Here is an 8497-nt window from a genome sequence, read left to right as displayed (position 1 = left end):
GCTATTAATCTTGTCAATAGTCAAAGGCTGTCTTGAAAAACACATTAGGCCCTATATAGATGGAAGGAGGAGTAGGTCCCATGCAAAAAATGAGAATAAAATTCAAACATCTGGGCATCGTGGCTCGGTCGAGAACATTGAGAAACTTGGTTTTAAAATCATGAAACTTGGCATGGTGTCATGTCATGGTAGTACCATGCCGTGGTAAAAAAATTGGCCAAATAGGAACAAATTTTGGTATAATCTTCTTGCAAATCGAAGCTTCTCTCAAGAAGGCTCGTGGTTCTCGGAGGGAACATGTCACCTTTGTGTGCATAATTCAAATTTGAAATACAAGCACATGTTCCAGTGCACCAAAGTTGATTGAAAAATCACATGTGTGTCCTCGAGTAAATTTCTAGGTTCCATGCAAGAAATGGGAATGAAATTCAAAATTCTGGGCGTCGTGGCTGGGTTGGAAACATTGAGAAACTTAGTTTTTTAATTCCTGTAAACCCAAAACACGCATGAAAATAATGAAACTTGGCTTGGTGCCATGACATGGTACCAACATGCTGTGGTAAATTTGCAGTCCGATTTGCGAAGGTGCACACATTAACAATCAACAAAGTCATTTTGGAACAAGTGTTGTCACGTTACAATCAGAAACACAAGTATTATTGAAACTGTGGGCGTTCTACTTACTAGTACCGTTTACGTGCCGCCACGTGTCCCCATTTTTTATTAGCTAGGAGGCGCCATGCAGGGTAGCTATTTGAGTACGAGAGGCGTGCGATCAGACCCTTGCGCGTGCTTATCGGGAGGAGAGCCCTTTGACCTCCATCTGCCATCCACCTCTCTCCCAAGGTCTCCATTGGCGCCCGAGCCTCTTTTTAATGGCGTGGCTATGTCTCACTCTACTGAGATTTAAGAGAGAAAAAAGAAAATCTGAAAGCACGGATCTTGATGTAAGATCCGACGGACCTATATAGCATCTACTACGACTTATAGCAAGACTGATGAATATATAAGGACGATTAATTTATTTTTTGATGAAAGAAGGTCTTGCCCCTTCCGATTTTCATTACTGAAAACCACCACAATTCATAAGAGGTTCAGCACAACTCCAGCCTAACACGAAGGACTAAAAGCTACCAGATTGAAATCGCAACATCCCAACAGGCCAACAAAGGCCAAACATCCGCGCTAGAACCCAACATTTCACAACCGACGACACAATCCACATCCTAAACCGATTACTACATCAAAAGAAACCAGGTAACTGAAGGAAGCCCAGCAGCAACTAGAAGAACAGCAACGCCAGGGTCGCCACAGCAAGAGTTTTCTTCATTCCAGCCTCGCAACATTGATCTTCCACAGAAAGATAAGGACGATTAATTGTCTTACATAATTAGAAAGATAATTAAAAAAGCCACATGCAGCTACGCCCGAAATACACAAGGGCAAAAGAAGAAGGAAGATAAGGATCTGACTCGCTGATCTCTACTTTCTTGATGCGTTGCTGCAGGCCGCGGGAACTAGTCTCTGCGGCGAGCGGCAATGAGCTCTTTTGTGTCCTCAAGATGCTGCTTGAGAACATCCACGGATTCCTCCACCAGCCTTTGGCGCTCGTTGTGGAGCATGTCATTCTCGTCCATAAGTTTCTTGACGATGACGCCGGTCCTCTTCAACAAGGCACTGGTCTCCTCCTACTGGTCTGCACTTCAGACGATCTTCTCCCTCAGCAGGTCGCGCTCGGCCCGGAGCCTCTCATTGCCCTCCCTTAGTTGTCGGATGACGCCGATAGCCTGTTCAAACGAGGCTTTCATGTCATCCTGCAACCTCGCCCAGCCGGAGATCTGATCCATCTGGCTATGGACGATCGCATGCATGCACCTATAACAGCCGTCGCCTGCCCGCGAGAAATTTTCCCAGGCTGCCGCGGCGCGGCGGGACATCTCTGCTGCATTCATGGTGGGGCGGGACATCTCTGCTGCTTCCTCGGCACGGCCGGACCAGTCTGCTGCATCGACGGTGCGGCGGGACCTCCGTGCTGCTTCAGCGGTGCGGCGGGACCTCTGTGCTGCTACTTCCGCGCGGCGGGACATGTCGACTGCTCTCACAGCGAGGCGAGACATCTCTCGTGCTTCCGCTTCCATGCTCGCCTCTCCCTGGTGGGAATCTCTCGACCCAGAACTCATGCTAGCCATGGCAGACGCAAGGGAAGGATGCTGAATGACTTGTTTGTTTTTGTGGATGAGGAGTTGAGGAGGAATGTGCAGTCATCTTGGCATACTAGTATTTATAACCGAGTACTAATACGCTCCTAAGTGGGAAACCGTTTAGGTTGTGATCAGTGTGAACAGGTTTGCAATTCAATATAGCGTGGAGTAATTTGGAATGTGGCGAGATGCAAGCTCAAAATTTATTGACGGTTCTAGTTTCGAAGTATGACACTATTCCCGGATGGAGTAGTTCTTTTTCTACTCCCTCCTTTCCGGTTTTATAGGGCTTATCTCAAAATTTTAGTTTTTCCATTTTATAAGGCTCAATTTGGTTGTTCCCCAACACATGTTCAGATTCCAAGGTGCATTAAATCATTGCATGCAAGTATTAAAAGAAAATTGACCAATGCATGTACTTTATGCATTCATGCATTCAATTAATGCATTGATAAACATAATTTTTTGAGAAAAACAAGAGCATTAATTAGGTGCTTTTGCAAACTACAAAAAATATTCCACCACTCACCATATTGGTTGGTGAGATTTTTGAATTAAGCCCTATAAACCGGAAAGGAGGGAGTACTGCTGTGTACGTGCAATAACTGGCACCGTCGTATACATATCTTACGGTTAATGGGGCGTTCGACAGGAATAGCCGCGTGGCGAGCTCTAGGCTAGTCTTTTTTCAGACGCATTAAACCTATCTCTCGGGACTTCTCTCACGCACAATCGTGCCACCCACAAAAACTTGTACTCTGAGTTTAGTAGTACGTTATACAGGAAGAGAAGAGGTGCACACACGCACTCGTCCTCTCACACACACGTCTGTTTTTTCTTGAAAAGGAGGATGATGACCCCCGACCTCTGCATCTGGGAGTCACACACGCATCTGTAGCTACAAATTGTAGTGTTCTCAACCATCTGATTGGCTCTATCATGGATGTACCTATATAATAAAACATGTCTAGATATATCTATATTTTGACAAATGGAAGGCATGTATTGTGGAACAGAGGGAGTGCTTGTCATCAAAATGGATAAAAAGGGACGTATCTCGAACTAAAATATGTCTACATACATCTCCTTTTATCCATTTTGATGACAAGTAGTACTTCTTACCCAAAGGAACTTTATATCCAACAGACACAAAATATCCGTTCGATTGTTGGAAATTACTGATCTGATGTCGAAGTAATTGTTACATCGCCACCAAAACCCACCATTTCTTAAGCTAAAGTAGACCAAGGTAATCCCTATATTAGCATATTACTAAGATAAACAGAAGGCACTGTAGAAACATTTAGGACGTGAGCTTGTCAATCTGAATGTGGAGGGACACAAGCTTAGCCCCGGCCAGCAGCTTGGGCGGAACTGTCAAGAAGGTCAGCTCCTGCATATCGACGTCGTCAGGATCCTTGCTGCTTGTCACCTCCATTTCCACCTTGACGGCATCAGTCGTGCCTTTGGGCTCCCCCAGTGGGCCGTTCGCCCACAGCTTGGCCACGTAGTGCGGTAGTGGGGATGCCCCCGCTCTGATGCAGACGACCGACACGGCGATAGGCGCGCCGATGTCGAGCACGCCGCCGACCAAGAAAAACATCTGGCGGTCCTCCTCCGCGAACAACAAGAACCGTGGCTCCGACAGTGGCACTTGCAGCTAGAGTACCTTGCCGCACTGGATCCTGTGCACGGGCATGGGATGCACGGTGCTGATGTGGTGGTAGAGCGCTGGCGGCGGGCCTTCGTAGCCACAGACGGGCACAAGGCATTTGCAGGGGGCGAGTGGACACACGCTCTGGTGATCGGTGAGCTTGTGGTAAGTGACGTAGAGCCCACAGCCTTCGTGCGGGCACTCCACCCTCACCGACGAAAGGACGGAGTCCACCGTCATGTTTCGCACGTCGAAGCCACCGCCGCGCTCGCACTTCTGGCACTGCCGCTGGTTCCCGGGGCGCTCGACGCGGCAGTCTGCGCAGGCCAAGTGCCCTCCCTTGCACTGCAAAAATCAATCGAACAACACATCAATCAAGAAACCTGCACCTTGCTCAATCAGCCGAACGGACGAGGTGTATACAAACCTCATACACTGGAGGCGTCAAGGGGCGGAGGCACAAGGGGCAGTGGAGCACGGTGAGGTCCATCGAGACCTTAGAGAGCTCCATCGTTGGGTCCTGTTCGGTCTGCATGATCTCGCCCTCCTCGTGCACAACCATCTCTCGACTTGGGCTGGGGTATTACAAAGCTTTACCATCACATATTTTATACTACTTCAAGGTGCATTAAATGAACACATGCAAGTATCAAATGGAGAGTCACGTCATGCATGCATGCGTTGTAATTAATGCATCGGTAAACACAAATTATTGAAATATATCGAGTGCAATGCTTTGATGTGTCGCGTCAACTCGTACATCAACGAGAAGTTTGATTATCCTCTCCCTCGCGGACTTAACTGCACCTGCCTTTGGCTGTATGATAGGTTGGCCACACACCTGTCGGGCCCACCTGTCATACACGCAAAGGCAGGAGCGTCCCTCCCTCGCCCATGAGCATGGTGGCTGGCAAGACTAGGAGAAGCTTTTGCTACACACTCTCCCTCCCGCACGCGGTGGACATGCAGCAGTTCAATCGGTGTCAGATGTCCAAAAGCGTATTGTAGTATTCCTCCAGTGCAGTAGTACTCCATCATTGTTCGACTTCTCGAAGAGGCGAAGAGCCAAGCGCAGCCCGGACGCTCGTGTGGTAGTTTCATGTGTAGAGTAGTCTAAGCATGTACCGTGCCTGTAAGCTTAAAATCATTGGGGTCGGCTCCATGCTATGTGGTCGTCTCGAAGTTTTTTTTTTAAAAAAAAATAGTCTTCTGGCCCTACCTGTCACCCTGGTGATTGTAGTTTGCACGCTCATCTGGTCAAGACAGGAATATATATTTTAATTTGTTTTTTTCGAACAGGGGGGACTCTCCAGCCTCTGCATCAGAACGATGCATACGACCACATATATTTTAATTTGTGGTGGGTAAATGTTAGAGGTTGCAGCAAATATATTGTACATTGCGGGTCTTTCAGCCAAGTTTAGAGGCAAGCATGTGGGGCCAGTGCTATGATGTGTCGCGTCAACTCGTACAACGAGGAGAAGCTTGATTTTACTACACGCCTTCTCCCTCACCCATGCGTGAGGTTGCTCGCAAAAGAGGACAGGCTTTTGCTTAGTAGTACTTCTACAACAAGCTATTCGTCCCGCTCGTGGTGGACGGACATGCAGCAGTGGATTCGACACTGTAGAAGCAGTAGTAGTAACATCACTGTTCGTCTTCTCGAAGAGGCGAAGAGCCATGCGCAAACCGAACGTTGTAGTTGCAAACATTGGAGCACGCATATAGCCAGGCTCTTGCATGAGACAAAATTGCTATGTGAACCCACTATTGTACTAGTACGTACAACTACTTGCTAGTATAGCCCTGTAAACTAGAAAGGAGTATTTGCCCTTCTAGAGATTTCAACAAGTGACTAGACTACACCGAGACGGAGTACATATGGAGCAAAATGAGTGAATCTGCACCGTAAATAAATACGTACTAGTTCTATCATTTTCCTCTCCGAGGTGCACAATATTGAGTATACTGACTAGTCTCTTTTTGACACGCATTCATGTTTTTTTTGACACAGTATAGACGCAAGCGCTCATATACACGCGCATGCACTCACCCCTATGAACGCACACACACACGACACTATCATCTTGAAATTTATGAAGTCACCATAGGCACCTCGTCGTCGACGGGTCCATAGGTGCTTGAATGCCAAGGAGGGAGAGGGTAGCGGTTCTCGAGACATTGAACGGTCAATGATGCATCCTCAATTACATGCAGAGGGAATTAATTGGAGAAGCAGAATAGAGCCAGCATGATGTGAATGCAACAGAGTTTGGACTCTCATATAATAAGGGCGCCCCACCACTCCAATCCATCTACTCCCAAGTCTCTGCGCAACACTGCTCACTCCAATCCAAGACCAAGTGACCAGAAGCCACGAGCACCTATGGAGGCGATGGACGCGAGAGGCAGTCGGGTGTGCCAAATCATCCAAGGCGCCGGCCTGCAGCCCCGCACCGCGCAACGTTTCCAGACGATGCTGGCGACTGTAGGCATCGTAGCCCTCGCCGACGCCGGCTTCGCCTCTCGCATGGACGACATGATGGTCAACTCCATCCGCAAGTTCACCGCCGTCAAGAAGCGCGCGGATGACCTTGTCGTACTGCTCCAGCCCGCGCGCCCAGGCTCCTCATTGCCTGCCACCCTCATCGGCCTCCATGGTGATGAACTCTTTCAAGCCCTGGTGGCCTTGCAGGTGCCGGAGGTCACGATGAAGAATGTGCACCTCGAGGCCGCGCTCGCCGCGCAGCGCCTCACCATGCAAGAAACCGTCGACCTGCACATCCACGTCTACGAGGAAATCGTCTACATAGGCCACTACAAGGCAAGCGAGGACAGAAAGACGTTGGCCTTCTTCTAGCGACTGGAATCTTTGGATGCCATTGTTCAGAAGCACGTCGAGCTGGCCACGAAAGCCGTTGCTACTTAGGCGCCATTCGGTGGGCCGGCGCCCTGAGTCGAGGAGGTGGACGTCGTCGATGGATGCATCTCTTCTTCTTGCCTCCTGTAACCAGCACTGCATCGCCTCGTGGCCTTAATGTTTTGTTAGTATAGTACTCCCTTCGTTCCCAAATATAAGTCTTTCTAAAGATTCCAGCAAGTGACTACTACATACGAAGCAAAATGAGTGAATCTACACTCTAAACTATGTCTACATACATCTGTATATTGTATTCCAATTGAAATAGTATCTAAAAAGGCTTATATTTATGAACGGAGGGAGTATATGACATTTTTATTCCAGTCGTAATGTTTTCACTGTGAGGTGGGGCTGCAGTTGAGCAAACCCACCCCGCCCACCGGGCGTCGACCAAGTTTAGAATTACTCAGAAGAGAGAAATGAGTGAGGAGAGCTAGCTGTAGCACGGACGCTGTTGTCAGATGGGACTCGTGTTTATAGAATAGGAGTAGTACTGAGCACTTGTGCCTCTTTTTTTAGGGAAAAATTATTCGTATGTCTAGTACCACTAGTTTGCTGCGTGCGACCTATAGCTGCCATCACTTTAGGTCTCCTTTTCGAACCGTGGCTACGCTTCACAGTACATACTTTTCACGCATTTATCCTCCTATATGTACTCCTAGGCTATTTCCACGTGCTCCCATTCGCCGACATGTGGGACATAGAGCATCTGGGCCGTAGTGCATGCACGACTCGGAGCATATGCCGGGGTACTTTACATTTCAGACCTCACGAATTACATGCAAACCCCCCGCAGAAAAATAAATAAATGAATGAATTACTACATGAAACCGGATTTTTTTTCCTGGAAACCGGAGCACGTTCATTAAATTTTGGACATAACACGTTTATAAAAAATGACCGGACCTAAACCAGCCTAAGGGCCTCTTTGATTTTTCCTGCAAAAAAGGGCCTCTTTGATTCGCAAGATACTGAAAACATAGGAATAAGGAAAGTATGATGGCGACGAACCGAGACGAGGAGAACTGTAACTCAGTTAGAGGTTAGAGTTAGATTCTAACCCTGAACTAACTCTAAACCAAAGAGGTGTATGGATGGCAGGGTTAGATTGACAATAAATGCTCTATCTCAATCATTTGACTACTTTGGACCCTATTTCCTGCCGGATTTGGAGGGTGCTTGGATATGTTTTAGTTCCATGACTAAAAGTAGTGGGACTAAAACTTGCTAGCCTCACCCATGCTTGGATCCAAATACTAAAGAGACTAAAATCAAGTTAATGAGCATTTATTATCCTCCAAACCGTTCAATCCTGAACTCGCCAGTGTTAAAGGAGAGGAGTTAAATGAGGAGAGAGAGGACTGAACCACATTTTAGTAGGGGTACCCCTGACTAAAAAAAAATTTAGCCCCTCTTTAGTCAGGGGTGCTTGGAACTTTAGCCTCTTAAAGAGACTATTTTTAGTCAGACTAAAATAAGTCCCTTGGATCCAAGCACCCTCTTGGTGTGGCCAGCTCTTCTGTGGCCTCCTCCCACTCACAATTGACATAAATGAACCATCTATACAAATCAAGCATGCAAAACATGATAATTTTTACTTTGTCCATACAAATGAGATATCCCACTTAAACATACAAGTCGTCAATCAAGCTTCACAAAATAAAAAAACACTTCATGAAACAAAGAATGAGCTAACTCATCACGGAATTCATTCACAATAGG

This window comes from Triticum aestivum, chromosome 7B (genome assembly GCF_018294505.1).
Source record: "Triticum aestivum cultivar Chinese Spring chromosome 7B, IWGSC CS RefSeq v2.1, whole genome shotgun sequence".
Classification (NCBI taxonomy): domain Eukaryota; kingdom Viridiplantae; phylum Streptophyta; class Magnoliopsida; order Poales; family Poaceae; genus Triticum; species Triticum aestivum.
Note: the sequence above shows the minus strand (reverse complement) of the source record.